Below are 16,351 nucleotides of genomic sequence, written 5' to 3' on the forward strand. Positions count from 1 at the left end.
CAACGTTTCTTTCACGTTCACCAGACGGTGCTATTCCTGCATTGAAAAATTAAATTCAATTTAGTTATTTATACTTTCAACAATATTGATAGTACCTGCAATGGATAGGACGAAATGGAGTCGCACACCCACCACACTTTTATCCCATATTTGGCAGGTTTTGATGGTATGTATTGCGTGAAGCCAGTACCACCACGATAAGCATACAATTGTTCAACTACAGTGACGTTGGCTTCTGCCACGTAATATCTACGAAGACAGCTGTTTAGCATCAAAAAAACGTCCTTGCTGCTGCTTTGTCAGTTTGTTTGCGTTGCTGGCGTGTGTTTCCATTATCAAAACGAATGAAGCGGCTAATTTCCCAAAATCGTCGTACACTCATTGCAGCACGATATAATGGATGTGATTTAGTATTCCACAAATCTTTCGTATGTACGTAACCAGAATGTGTAACGCCACTTAGCAAAAGTACGCCCAAATATGCATCAAATTCACTTTCTGTTATGGGAATCCATGATCTCGGTTCTCTTGTTGGATGTTTTGCATTGTCATCATCAAAGAATTGCCTTGCCTTTCGATTTGATTCACGAAAAATTATGTCACATATTTCGTCTGACATTATCAATTTGAACGTTTCTGAAATGGTCAAACCTTGCGTTGCCCGTACTGGTCCAGATTGTGCACTTCTTAGAATGTTGTGCGTACGGAATCTTACAGGTTGTGATTGTATCGAAGACCAAACATTACCATCTCTGGCAGTAAAATATTCCCCAGCTTCAATTGGTGCATCTTCAAGTTCTTCATCAGCATCACTGTCGTCCTCTGGATCATATTCTGGTAACGTGGGCTATTCTAAGTCTGAGTCATCACCACCAATAACACATACACATTCATCTAAAGCCTCGACACCAACTACTGAATCATTATTTATTGAATTATTAGAAATATTATTATTGAATTATTAGTAAAAAAAAATCTGAATCGCAAGCGATTAGTTGAATGTGTACCTGCCGAGTTATAACGGCATGCCATTTGCCATACAAAACGTATGTACATACCCGGGTATGTTGCTGTTGACGTGCGTAAAAAAGTTCTGCTGTTGACATAAAGGATAATTTTAACATACTGACGTGTTTTTGCTATTGGGTCATATTGACCCACAAATTGTTTATGAGGGGTACAATCTCAATTTGTGCAGAAGGGTTAAAAAAAAACGCATAAAATCTCATCGGTTCTTTATTTGAAACGTTAAATTGGTTCATGACATTTACTTTTTGAAGATAATTTCATTTAAATGTTGACCGCGGCTGCGTCTTAGGTGGTCCATTCGGAAAGTCCAATTTTGGGCAACTTTTTCGAGCATTTCGGCCGGAATAGCCCGAATTTCTTCGGAAATGTTGTCTTCCAAAGCTGGAATAGTTGCTGGCTTATTTCTGTAGACTTTAGACTTGACGTAGCCCCACAAAAAATAGTCTAAAGGCGTTAAATCGCATGATCTTGGTGGCCAACTTACGGGTCCATTTCTTGAGATGAATTGTTGTCCGAAGTTTTCCCTCAAAATGGCCATAGAATCGCGAGCTGTGTGGCATGTAGCGCCATCTTGTTGAAACCACATGTCAACCAAGTTCAGTTCTTCCATTTTTGGCAACAAAAAGTTTGTGAGCATCGAACGATAGCGATCGCCATTCACCGTAACGTTGCGTCCAACAGCATCTTTGAAAAAATACGGTCCAATGATTCCACCAGCGTACAAACCACACCAAACAGTGCATTTTTCGGGATGCATGGGCAGTTCTTGAACGGCTTCTGGTTGCTCTTCACCCCAAATGCGGCAATTTTGCTTATTTACGTAGCCATTCAACCAGAAATGAGCCTCATCGCTGAACAAAATTTGTCGATAAAAAAGCGGATTTTCTGCCAACTTTTCTAGGGCCCATTCACTGAAAATTCGACGTTGTGGCAGATCGTTCGGCTTCAGTTCTTGCACGAGCTGTATTTTATACGGTTTTACACCAAGATCTTTGCGTAAAATCTTCCATGTGGTCGAATAACACAAACCCAATTGCTGCGAACGGCGACGAATCGACATTTCACGGTCTTCAGCCACACTCTCAGAAACAGACGCAATATTCTCTTCTGTACGCACTGTACGCATTCGTGTGGTTGGTTTAATGTCCAATAAAGTAAACTGAGTGCGAAACTTGGTCACAATCGCATTAATTGTTTGCTCACTTGGTCGATTATGTAGACCATAAATCGGACGTAAAGCGCGAAACACATTTCGAACCGAACACTGATTTTGGTAATAAAATTCAATGATTTGCAAGCGTTGCTCGTTAGTAAGTCTATTCATGATGAAATGTCAAAGCATACTGAGCATCTTTCTCTTTGACACCATGTCTGAAGTCCCACGTGATCTGTCAAATACTAATGCATGAAAATCCTAACCTCAAAAAAATCACCCGTTACTTTAGAAAAAGTAGAAAACTACAGCAGAAGAAGCTAAATGGAATGAAATCTCAAATTTTCTGTGAAATAATAATGAATATATTTCATGTTTTTAATAAAAAATAATAGAATTTCAGCATAATGGGTCTAATGTGGCGTTTATTGTAGATATTTTTCTTTGAATTTAGTTTTTACAAAAAATCTGTAGTATTCTCCCGAACAACCAGCCTCCTACTTCCCATTTTATGATTAAATGACATATTTAAACACTTGCTGCTGACATTCATTGAGAGCGAGTGTCCTTAGCTATTGAGTGACAGTAAATAGGTACACAGTTGGTGGTACTTGTTGCAATAGTGTAAGTAGCGGTGGTATAGTGTATGAGCAGCGTTTGTGAGTGTCTGTCAATGTCAGCCGCGTCGTATGAGCAACCTACTAAACACACCGGCACAAATAAGTAACTGCAGCCAAATGTGCTTTCATTATACAGTAGCATGCAAAGTATGCAAGCACAAACATAATAGCCTATTAATGACACATTTGTAAGTTTGAGATTATATATATGTAGATATGTGTGTATGTGTATATATGAAAAGCACTGATTAAGTGACAATTTGAAATAATTTTGTTATTGCTTTGAGTTGTGGTTTTTGTCACTGCAGCTGTTACACCTGTTGACAATTTTTTTGAACATGAACTCTAATACGCTATGCGCGCCAATATAAACTGAAAGCAAAGCATGCATGGCACACTTTCGCCTGCGGTTGCTGACGAGTGAAAAAAGAAGTGAGGAAGAGAGAGAGTTCAAGGAGTGTACAAATGGGTGCCTAAAATGTGCAGTTAAGTTTGAGCGAACACATACATATGTACTTATAAAGGGTATGGCGCTCCACTCAATACGTTACCAAACATATTAGTATATGTGTTTGTATACGCCAGTGTGTTCGTGCCTGTTTGCCATATTACACTGCCTCAAATGAGCGGGAATTTTTTATTGCTTTACACTTCTTTGAGTTGTTCGACATGTGTGAAAGGTTGTTGGTGGAGCCACGGGGAGCAGGATGTTGCAAAGCTTTTATTATTGAAGCCAACTACGCCTGCTTTAGCATGTACTTAGCTTGGGAGAAAGTGGAAAAAAACAAATTTATTTCCATCTAATTTTGACATGACGTCACCGTGCGTCAAAGTTTGCTTTTAACTTCCCGATCGTACTCTTGGTAACTTGTACCACGCTTTCTCCGTCTGTCCGTTCGTCCGTCCGTGCAAGCTTGGCTCCATAAGAAGGTTAAGATCGAAGATGGGCAAAATCGGCTCACTTCCACGCCCACAAAATGGCGAAAACCTATAAAGTGTCATAACTAAGCTATAAATGAAGATATTAAAGTGAAATTTGGCACAAAGGATCGCACTAGTGAGGGGCATAATCGAACGGAATTTTGTTGGAAAAGTTGGCGTGGCCCCGCCCCCTACTAAGTTTTTTGTATATATCTCGGAATCGACTATAGCTATGTCAACCAAACTCTACAGAATCGTTTCCTTCAGGCATTTCCATATACTCGTACAGTTCAAACATGGAAGAAATCGGATAATAACCACGCCCACCTCCCATACAAAGGTTATGTTGAAAATCACTAAAAGTGTGTTAACCGACTAACAAAAAACGTCAGAAACACTAAATTTTACGGAAGAAACGGCAGAAGGAAGCTGCACCCAGGTTTTTTTTAATTGAAAATGGGCGTGGCGTCGCCCACTTATCGACCGAAAAGCATATCTCAGGAACTACTAATCTAATTAATTTTACAGCAAAATAAAAAAATATGTAAATGACGGATAATGAAATCCCGATTATCACTTTATTATACGAGAGTATAAAATGTTCGGCGACACCCGAACTTAGCCCTTCCTTACTTGTTTCCTATATTATCGCTTTCAAATTTCATTCAATCACGTCTTTCTCCCACTGAGTAACATTATTCTCATTAGAAATTTGGTTTTGTTGTTATTGTTTTTTCCCCCAGCCGAAAGTTATAAAGCGGTCTTATATAAGCATGCATTAGGCATTTTGGCTAGCTGCATTCGCGAGCCATTTAGCAGCTGCATGCAGCCCACACCTACAACTTTCATATTCGCATAGATATTTGTTGCTTCTAAGCCGTATTCTTGTCGATATGTATGCGCAATGCTGCGTTCTACATTACTACCGTTACTAACGGGTGATTTTTTTGAGGTTAGGATTTTCATGCATTAGTATTTGACAGATCACGTGGGATTTCAGACATGGTGTCAAAGAGAAAGATGCTCAGTATGCTTTGACATTTCATCATGAATAGACTTACTAACGAGCAACGCTTGCAAATCATTGAATTTTATTACCAAAATCAGTGTTCGGTTCGAAATGTGTTTCGCGCGCGTGTTTTGTTCAGCGATGAGGCTCATTTCTGGTTGAATGGCTACGTAAATAAGCAAAATTGCCGCATTTGGGGTGAAGAGCAACCAGAAGCCGTTCAAGAACTGCCCATGCATCCCGAAAAATGCACTGTTTGGTGTGGTTTGTACGCTGGTGGAATCATTGGACCGTATTTTTTCAAAGATGCTGTTGGACGCAACGTTACGGTGAATGGCGATCGCTATCGTTCGATGCTAACAAACTTTTTGTTGCCAAAAATGGAAGAACTGAACTTGGTTGACATGTGGTTTCAACAAGATGGCGCTACATGCCACACAGCTCGCGATTCTATGGCCATTTTGAGGGAAAACTTCGGACAACAATTCATCTCAAGAAATGGACCCGTAAGTTGGCCACCAAGATCATGCGATTTAACGCCTTTAGACTATTTTTTGTGGGGCTACGTCAAGTCTAAAGTCTACAGAAATAAGCCAGCAACTATTCCAGCTTTGGAAGACAACATTTCCGAAGAAATTCGGGCTATTCCGGCCGAAATGCTCGAAAAAGTTGCCCAAAATTGGACTTTCCGAATGGACCACCTAAGACGCAGCCGCGGTCAACATTTAAATGAAATTATCTTCAAAAAGTAAATGTCATGAACCAATCTAACGTTTCAAATAAAGAACCGATGAGATTTTGCAAATTTTATGCGTTTTTTTTTTAAAAAGTTATCAAGCTCTTAAAAAATCACCCTTTATATCCGAATTTTAAATGGTTTAAGAGTTAAGTACACCCTGCACACCACTTCAATTCATGTCACTTTCAAAATTACAAACGGCGCTTGAACCCGAGTTGATCCGCCTAAATTTCTACTTCATAGTTCGACTCGGGTTACATTGCAAATATGTACATACAAATTCAAATAAATCCAGAAGATCCCCTGTAGAACATGCGCTTCATGAGGCAAGGTTTTGAACTGTTCAATGAGTTTGCGGTGGACTTTCAAGAAAATATCTCGACTTGTGTTTACTAGACATGCAAAAATTATTTTAAGTAATGGGTTTGACCGTTTAATGTATGAAAAACGAAGGTTTTAGTTGAGAAAATTTCTGACTGATTGTGAAAGATTTTTAGACAACTTTCTGTTAAGTTAAGAAAACTTAGAGTTCAGAAACATTTTTCACCATTAGTTCCCATAAAAAAGGATAAATCTCGACATTTAGTTCATATAATTCAAGCAGAATTAAAAACGACCTTATCGGAATCGATCTAAAAGGTAGTATCTTAGTAGGAAGAACCTATCTAAATGTGCGCCGACAAATTGTATAACTGAGAATAACTTAACGTCTTTAACTCTATTAAATATTTAGTCAGTTAGTTGTTGATTGGTAGGTACAACAGAGGCATGATATTTGTACAACCACTTATTATATGTTTAACTGCAAACTCTGTACCCTACAGGGCTGCTGATAACCTGATAAGTATACATGTCTGTAGCACATGCTTGCAGGCCTTATGCATACAACGGTTTTTAGCGCTTATCAGATTTTTGTCGTCACCCCGACTCAATCTTCTCGCTTACCCACGCAAATATTGGTTTTGCACTCGCCTTCTTGGAAGAACCGCTACTTCTACCAATCTTCTTCATGTTCGTGCTCAAGGGCACGCCTGGTGTTCGTTTGTGCCGCTGAAATGTATGCAATGTTTTTTTGTCTTTTCTTCTTCTTTCTTGCCAGTTTTCGTTGCTCATTGCTGCTTCTTCATTCTGACACTCGACGTCCTCATTGTAGATTTCCTACTGTTGCTTACCTACTTACTTCCACAGTGAGTTGGTTAAATTGCGTCGCATGTTGTATGAGTTCTTCCTTAAGTACTTTGTCTACTCGTAGTGGTTTTGTGATAGTTTTAGGTTCCAACGCTTACAGCGTTTCTTCTCCTCAACACATTCTGCTTGCAGCTTTTACATATTAATAAAAAATGAGTACTCGTAAGTCCTATTTCGGAGTGCTCGTTATGTGAGTCACTAGTTAATTGCAATGTTGATAGGTTTTTTTTTTTTGTGTTTTACTTTAGAGCACACTTTCTACAACTTGGGTAGGAGCATTAGTTTGAAAGGATATCAGTAACGAAATTTGAGTTTTATGGAAGTTTAAAAGGAACAATTTAGCTAAGTTGAATTTGAAATTGATGTAATTTTGAACCGCTACCGTTAACTGATTGATTATGTTCAATAATCACTTGTTGCTATTGAAATAATATTCAATAATATTTTTTGAGAGATCACATACTACTGAGATGGCAAAATTGAGGTAAGGTATTTGTGATATATGTATAACTATTATTCAAAGTGCTTCTTTGTCTTAATTTAATTAAAATAACTCTTTTTTAGTGCTTATCTGGTAGTTACAAATTGACTGAATAAATGTGAGACATATTAAATTCATTAGACACATTTTAAGCTAAAACGAAGATTTTATTATAATATGTGTACATATGTACAATCCTGAAAGAAGACTAAATGACCTGATATTTTTCTATAGAACTTTACTGATGAAAAATTGTTGATAATTATGAAATAATTTGGTTAGTTGGAACATAAAACCTCTCGGCTTTAAGATACCATAGGTATGTATGTAGAGCGGATGTCTAACGACACACCCAGGTGTTTAGAGTGTCCATTATGAAACCACCGAGATCCAAAACACCTTACTTTATTATAACCTCTTTGAACTATCCTGTACTGAAATTCTTTTCTTATACAACACTTTGAATTTGCGTAGAAGGTATAATCTATTAAAACGCCTACTATAGTTCTTATGTCTTTCCTTTTGAATTTTTATAATCTGTGCGGCTCAGATTACATTCATGTTTTGTTTGCCTGTTTAAGGATTGTCTCTACTGATTAAATATGCACAAGTAGCCAGAGACATATATATTCCCTCTCTCTCAGAATCTGATTGGGGGTAGTGGCTGCTCTGGACCCCATTCCAGATTTTTCATTCGATGTTCGATCCACTACAAGATCAAGACATTCTTAAACTTTTTTTATGCAACCCTAAAACCTTTTAGTAATTTCAAATCCTCTGGGATATTTGTATAAATAAATATAAAATTTGGATTACAGGATCTAATGAGCTCTATTGTCTGGTTTGGCTGGGATGGTGTAGCCGGGATCCCGACCTTTGCTCTTGGGCTGGATGGCATGTCTCCCTTGCACGCCGATCTTGACTATGATCCTTTTTCGAACTCATTTATTTATATGTCGTTTTTCTAAATTGGTCCAGGGTCAGGACCCAAGGCACTTTGATCAGCCCTTTTTGTATACCCAATCATAGTAAAATTTCCTATTTGGGTGTTGTGTTATTGAGGAGCAGCTCTAGATCTCATCAGAAACTGATTTTATAAATTTTTATGACTTTGGTTTTGAATGGTTTGTCTGCTGATTGGCGTTATAAGCCTGTTTGCATATATTTTAAGTAGAAAAGCGTATTTAAAAAATTGCGGAAAGAATTTGTCGAATCTGCTAGATTTTAAAAAACCTACCTAATATTTTACTGCTGACCGCAACCAAACTGAGCTCATTGGATTTTTCTTGCATTGCAACCTTTTTTTGGGTCATCTCATTATTCAAATTCAAATATTTTTTTTGTGGGTTTACAGCCCTCGGTTGATATTTAGTTCTTCTGATTTCTGTTCCGAATTTTCATTTTCCCAATGAATCTCTTCCTACCGGTCTGCTTCGTTTTAGCCTTTTGTGCACTACGCAATGTAATTTTACATTATTTTGCTCTAGTCATTATCAATTATTATGTGGCGAGGTTCAGAGCATGGTGTTATCGGTGCTAAAGCAGGTTTTATGGGTAGCATAGCTAAATCGCATAAATGTATGCTACACATATGGCTTTCCATTGCCAACAACATGTTTACCACCTGAATACCACAGAAATATTCAGTGTTATCACTTTATATGCTTTCTGTGTTGTGTACGCGTTCATTGGTTATTGTTGTTGCTGCTTTTTGTGCGTCATTTTGCTGTACATAAAATTCTACATAAATCCACATACTTACTGCAAAATGTATGTATATGTGTGTGTTTTTGTTGGTGTAAAGATGTTGTATAAATTGTGTATCAAATATTCATAAACAAATATATCGGCTTTAGTCGGCCTGTCGGCCTGTCGTGCTATCTGTTATCATTTGTTTTGCGGGTTTTGCTGCTTTTCTTCTGCTTTGATCTTACTCATTCCCTGTGTTCCCTATGCCTACTTGTACTTGTTGCTCTTTAATTGGGTCTCAATTCTATATTAGTTATTTTCCTAACCCGGAATATCTACATACTGCAGCTCTCATCATCAATGTAACTGCAGTTTACTGTGTGCTTATGTATAAGAGCACGTTTTTGTAGTCCTATTTGCATAGATGCGTGTTTTCTATGTGTATACGCACATTTTTTGTAAGTCGTAAGTAAGAATAAATATTTTTAGTTAGGCTCGTCCTCGAGCTTTCCTCACACATCTCACCACTCTTAACTGCCTTAGGGACATCGAGTGGCTCTGAAAATAAAAACATCATGCACATCTCTCGGTCAAATGTAATGTTTGACACATTGATCGATAGATAAATGTGCTGAAGTCACACATATTTCTTTTTTTTTGGCTTTAAGTACATCACCCGGTTAGAGATGCCGTTTATTACGGGGAATGGGATGAGCTGGCATGGAAAAATCACACCTTATGCCAAATAGAAATGAGTCCGGCACCATGGTGACTGTGACATCTGCTTATCACCAAATACAAAGTTTGACCTTTTTTGCCCTAATTTGTTATAGTAGTACCATTGGCCGGTATTCTGATTTATTTATGACAGCTGTTTTTCCAATTTTTTAGTTTCTTTTGGACATAAACGACAGGTGGTTTGACATTATTTTTATTTTAATAAAATGTCTTATCATCAAAGAAATTGAATTTGTATTTAAATGTTAATTTCCACGCACTCACCGCTCTGGAGTTTATCAAAATGGAGAAAACACAAGAATTCCGCAAGAATTTTACAATCGGTTTTTATTGAAAAAAAGAAGGAGTTCCGATATCTTTATCACAACCTTGGAGTTTAGAAGTTTAAGATATGTACATAAGTGTTAAAAAAAGAACTGGATATTCGCACAAATTTGTAAACGTTGGAGCTCGGGTGTATCGCACGGCTATATCAGCGGATCGCAAAAAAGGAAGTAGTGGTAGAGGCGAACTTGTTTCTCCGCTCCTTTATTCCTTTTTTTGGGGTGGTGAAAACGCAGTGGTAATGTATATAGTTATGGTATAGTGGTGAATGAAGTGTGCTAGTGGCGTATATTTTGATGCGGTGAGTGTAGAGTGTTCGGGATTATTGTTGTGTTTAGGTGTTCTGTGTTGGTTATGTGTTGTGTGGGGCAAGAGACTGAAGCTCATTTAGCCATCCCGGCCCCCTAGGCGAATATTTCAGCCTAGAAGTCGTTGCAACTGCTGGAGCGTGTCTACAACGTTGCTTAGGCCTGAAGTGCGGTGCGGACGGGGCGTTTGTTGCCGCCGGATACGGGAGGATGATGTGGTTGGCTGTCGACGCGATCGTGCATCCCGGCTGGTTGGCGGTCGCCGTACTGTACCACGGTGGTGGCTACCAGATTGTTGACCGATGTCGGGTCTGGTGGTTCTGTGCAGCATAGTGTGGTGAGGCCACATACATATCTGGCACAGGTTTCCCGATGTACACTGCTGGGTAGTGTGGGTAGGTGCCAGACAATTGAGGCAGTGGCCGTGTGCCTGGGCGATGCGCAGCCTCTGCGGTGGTGGCAAACCTTTAAAAATGGCGCAGTGCATCAACCGGTGCGGTCGATGACATATTGGGCACCTGATGCGCTGCGGCTCTGCTGCTGATATGGGCGTTGGCGGCAGTGCTCGCGTACCGCTACGCGGACCCGTTGATGTGGTGGTTCGAGGAGCTGCGACTGGGCCAGCCGCAACTGGGGCTGCCGCAAATGGAGCTGCAACTTGGCATGGCACGTGGACAGTCGAGCGGATGGTTGGCGTCGGAGCGAGTGGCATGTCTGCATCCATGTTTATCTGTATGGAAGAGTGTTATTTTAATTGTAAATTTGTTGTATGAAGTGGATATGGGTATAGCTGCCACGTTGTGGCAGAAGTGGAGCGTCAAGTTGATTGACCATTAGATTGTTTGGTTTGTTATTTTAAAATATTTATTATAACGGGTTTATTCGAGGGTTTTTTTTTGTTTAAGTTTCGATGTTATCGGCTGTCGGTAAAAAGCATAGTTTAACGAGCGGTCTTGTTAACTTCCCGGATTGAGTACGGAGATCGACTACGCGAATATGACCCTCGGAGCCTTGGTAAAGCTTCTCTATGCGGCCGAGCCGCCATTCGGTAGGGGGGAGACACTCGTCCTGAATCAGGACACAATCTCCAATCTTTGGCGCATTTTCTGTATTTTTCCATCGGTACCTCTTGTGGAGGTCCTTGATATAGTCTTCCTTCCATCGGCGACTGAAATTATGATGGAGAATTTTAATTCTTTCCCATCTATTTAGTAAGGATAGCGACTCCACGCCTGGCTCAGGTGTGGCCAGAATGAATGCTCCTTTTAGAAAATGCCCTGGAGTTAGGGCTGTTAAATCGGAGGGATCTTGCGAGAGAACCGTGAGGGGCCGTGAGTTGAGAACGGCTTCGACTTTAGTTAATAATGTAGTGAATTCTTCATAATTAAATTTGTAGCTGCCAGCTATCTTCTTGAAGTGAGATTTGAAGCTCTTTACAGCTGATTCCCACAAACCACCCATATGAGGAGCGCTTGGGGGTATAAATTGCCAATTGATACCTTGGGGGGCGTACTTTTGTACGATGTCAGGTGATACTTGTTTAAAGAAATCCACGAACTGTTTCTCTGTGGCTCGTTGAGCTCCAATGAATGTTTTGCCATTATCGCTCATGATTTTTGATGGGAAGCCACGTCGAGCGACGAAGCGAGCAAATGCCGCGAGAAAAGCCTCTGTCGTCAGATTAGTGCACAGCTCAAGGTGGACTGCCTTTGTCGTGAAACATACAAAGACAGCCACATAGCCTTTCATGAGAGTGGGAGATCTTAGCATGGACGCCTTTATTTGAAAAGGCCCAGCAAAATCGACACCTGTGGTGGTGAAAGGCAGAGCGAAATTGCAGCGTTCAGGTGGAAGTGCTGCCATAATCTGCGTTCGCATTTTTTGCTTATGCATAGTGCAGATCTTGCACATGAAAATGCATTTCTTGATTTGGGGCTTCAGACGTGGGATGTAATACTCTTGTCGTACCATATGTTGCATGAGGCGATGTTCGGCGTGTAGCATTAATATGTGGATGTATTTCAGGAATAATGTGGCAAATGGAGACTTCTCAGGTATGATTATGGGGTGGCGTTCGTTATACGTAAGGCTGGAATTAGCAAGCCGGCCGTTTGCACGAAGCAGATTGTGTGGTAGGTGTCGATTTTTCGACTTTCGGGGGCAATTATGTTGCGCATTGGCGATTGTGGCCAGGAATCGGGAGATTCTGTTAACCACCGGGGGCCATTCCACCATAGGGTGGTGGTGACGAGATACAGGGGTTTGGACCCTCTTGTACCTAGATCAGCAGGATTGTCAGCACTGGCAACGTGTCGCCAAGTGGCTGATCCTACTAGGTCAAGTATTTGCGCCGTTCTATTAGAAATATAGGTTTTCCACGCGTGTGGTGGCTTTTCTAACCAGGCTAGAACTATTTCGGAATCAGACCATAGATATAATTTGTATTTTGCCATGTTTAAGTGGATCTGCACCATGGAAACTAACTTTGCTAGTAGCAGAGCGCCACAAAGTTCAAGTCGTGGTAGACTTATGGTTTTTAGAGGCGCAACTTTTGCTTTTGCCACTAGTAGGTGGCTTGGAGGATGGAGTCATATGTAGAAGTTCACGCAAGTGAGGAAAGTTCTCTGATCGCCATTCACTTGGGAGTGGCCAGAAACGATTCTTTTACATATGACTCAAGCAGCTCACGACTTCCGGTCTTTGACCAAGTATCCTCTGGGTAGCCTAAGAACATCCGTTTGAAGGCGAGCTAACGTGAGAAGGCGAAATATCCCCTACATAGGGTTGTGCGCTGGGTTTGGGACCCGCCACGTAAAAAAACAACCCCAGCGAATAGCAACAACCAGCCTCGGATGAGAGACCCCCCTTTTGATGACGACCATGGCAAACGAAATAAGGGCTACGAATTGAGGGCATGCACCTGGAATGTCCGGTCCCTTAATTGGGAAGGTGCCGCTGCCCAGCTGGTTGATGTCCTCGTGAAAATAAAGGCTGACATCACCGCCGTCCAAGAAATGCGATGGACGGGACAAGGACAAAGACGAGTAGGTCCTTGTGGCATTTACTACAGTGGCCATATAAAGGAGCGCAAGTTTGGTGTTGGATTCGTGGTGGGAGAGAGACTCCGTCGCCGAGTACTATCATTCACTCCGGTGAATGAACGTCTAGCCACAATCCGCATCAAAGCGAGGTTCTTCAACATATCGCTGATTTGCGCCCACGCCCCGACGGAAGAGAAGGACGATGTGACCAAAGATGACTTTTATGAGCGCTTGGAGCTCGCTTATGAGAGCTGCCCCCGCCACGATGTCAAAATCGTGCTTGGCGACTTCAACGCCAGGGTGGGCAAAGAAGGTATCTTTGGCACTACGGTCGGTAAATTCAGCCTCCACGAGGAAACATCCCCAAATGGGTTGAGGCTGATCGACTTCGCCGGGGCCCGAAATATGGTTATCTGTAGTACTAGATTCCAGCATAAGAAGATTCATCAAGCTACCTGGCTGTCTCCGGATCGAAAAAACCACCAACCAGATCGATCATGTTGTGATAGACGGAAGACACGTCTCCAGTGTTTTAGATGTGCGTGCGCTCCGAGGTCCTAACATCGACTCGGACCACTATCTTGTTGCAGCTAAGATTCGCACCCGCCTCTGTGCAGCAAAAAACGCACGCCAACAAACACAAGGAAGGTTCGACGTCGAGAAGCTGCAATCACAACAGACAGCCGAGCGATTTTCTACTCGGCTTGCACTCCTGCTCTCTGAGAGCACTCGTCAACAACTCGGTATAAGGGAACTGTGGGATGGCATTTCAAACTCCTTACGTACAGCTGCAACCGAAACCATTGGTTTTCGGAAAGTGCAAAAGAACAGCTGGTACGACGAGGAGTGCCGTGTCGCAGCGGAGAGAAAACAGGCTGCCTACCTCGCAACGTTACGATCGACCACAACACGTGCGGGATGGGATAGATACCGAGAGTTGAAGAGGGAAGCGAGACGCATTTGTAGACAGAAAAAGAAAGAGGCCGAAATGCGTGAGTACGAAGAGCTTGATAAGCTGGCCGACAGGGGTAATGCTCGAAAATTCTACCAAAAGATGCGGCGGCTTACAGAAGGTTTCAAGACCGGAGCATACTCATGTAGAACCCCCCAAGGTGATCTAGTCACCGATGCCCAGAGCATACTTGAATTATGGAGGGAACACTTCTCCAGCCTGCTGAATGGCAGTGAACACACAACGCCAGGAGAAGACGAACCCGATTCCCCAATCGATGACGATGGAGCAGACGTTCCATTACCCGACCATGAAGAAGTTCGAATAGCAATCACCCGCCTGAAGAACAACAAAGCGGCAGGGGCCGATGGATTGCCGGCCGAGCTATTCAAACACGGCGGCGAAGAACTGATAAGGAGCATGCATCAGCTTCTTTGTAAAATATGGTCGGACGAAAGCATGCCCAACGACTGGAATTTAAGTGTGCTATGCCCAATCCATAAAAAAGGAGACCCCACAATCTGCGCCAACTACCGTGGGATTAGCCTCCTCAACATCGCATATAAGGTTCTATCGAGCGTATTGTGTGAAAGATTAAAGCCCACCGTCAACGAACTGATTGGACCTTATCAGTGTGGCTTTAGACCTGGCAAATCAACAACCGACCAGATATTCACCATGCGCCAAATCTTGGAAAAGACCCGTGAAAGGAGAATCGACACACATCACCTCTTCGTCGATTTTAAAGCTGCTTTCGACAGTACGAAAAGGAGCTGCCTTTATGCCGCAATGTCTGAATTTGGTATCCCCGCAAAACTAATACGGCTGTGTAAACTGACATTGAGCGGGACCAAAAGCTCCGTCAGGATCGGGAAGGACCTCTCCGAGCCATTCGATACCAAACGAGGTTTCAGACAAGGCGACTCCCTATCGTGCGATTTCTTCAATCTGCTGCTGGAGAAAATAGTTCGAGCTGCAGAACTTAATCGAGCAGGTACAATCTTTTATAAGAGTGTACAGCTGCTGGCGTATGCCGATGATATTGATATCATCGGTCTCAACACCCGCGCCGTTAGTTCTGCTTTCTCCAGACTGAACAAGGAAGCAACGCAAATGGGTCTGGCAGTGAACGAGGGCAAGACGAAATATCTCCTGTCATCAAACAAACAGTCGTCGCACTCGCGACTTGGCACTCACGTCACTGTTGACAGTCATAACTTTGAAGTTGTAGATAATTTCGTCTATCTTGGAACCAGCGTAAACACCACCAACAATGTCAGCTTTGAAATCCAACGCAGGATAACTCTTGCCAACAGGTGCTACTTCGGACTAAGTAGGCAATTGAGAAGCAAAGTCCTCTCTCGACGAACAAAAACCAAACTCTATAAGTCTCTCATAATTCCCGTCCTGCTATATGGTGCAGAGGCTTGGACGATGTCAACAGCGGATGAGTCGACGTTGCGAGTTTTCGAGAGAAAAATTCTGCGAAAGATTTATGGTCCTTTGCGCGTTGGCCACGGCGAATATCGCATTCGATGGAACGATGAGCTGTACGAGATATACGGCGACATTGACATAGTTCAGCGAATTAAAAGACAGCGGCTACGCTGGCTAGGTCATGTTGTCCGAATGGACGAAAACACTCCAGCTCTGAAAGTATTCGACGCTGTACCCGCCGGGGGAAGCAGAGGAAGAGGAAGACCTCCACTCCGTTGGAAGGACCAAGTGGAGAAGGACCTGGCTTCGCTTGGAATATCCAATTGGCGCCACGTAGCGAAGAGAAGAAACGACTGGCGCGCTATTGTTGACTCGGCTATAATCGCGTAAGCGGTGTCTACGCCAGTAAAGAAGAAGAAGGTGGCTTGTAGTTGCAATATCGCTTTGTGTGCGCACATATATAGTGGCACAATATGCCTTTTCAGAGACGTCGCAGAAGCCGTGTAGTTCCACTTTGTATTCGGGGGAATAGTTTACCTACCGTGGAATTTGTATCTGCGAAATGTCGGTCAGATTATTAGCGAACTGGGACCATCTTTCTAAGCGAAGAGTCCCAGTCAGTTCCGTCTAGCCATAATTCTTAAATCAGGATTTTCGCATGTATCATAATTGGCGAAAGCCATCCTGCGGGGTCGAAAAGTTTTGCTACAGAGGAGAGAATT

General features: G+C 42.0%; 1 protein-coding gene across 11 annotated transcripts in view; it reads left to right on the top strand.

The window, feature by feature from the left end:
* Positions 1–16,351, top strand: part of LOC125777269 (uncharacterized) — a 281,549-nt gene that overhangs the window by 39,445 nt on the left and 225,753 nt on the right. The window lies entirely within an intron of this gene.

The sequence above is a fragment of the Bactrocera dorsalis genome, chromosome 3 (genome assembly GCF_023373825.1).
Source record: "Bactrocera dorsalis isolate Fly_Bdor chromosome 3, ASM2337382v1, whole genome shotgun sequence".
Classification (NCBI taxonomy): Eukaryota; Metazoa; Arthropoda; class Insecta; order Diptera; family Tephritidae; genus Bactrocera; species Bactrocera dorsalis.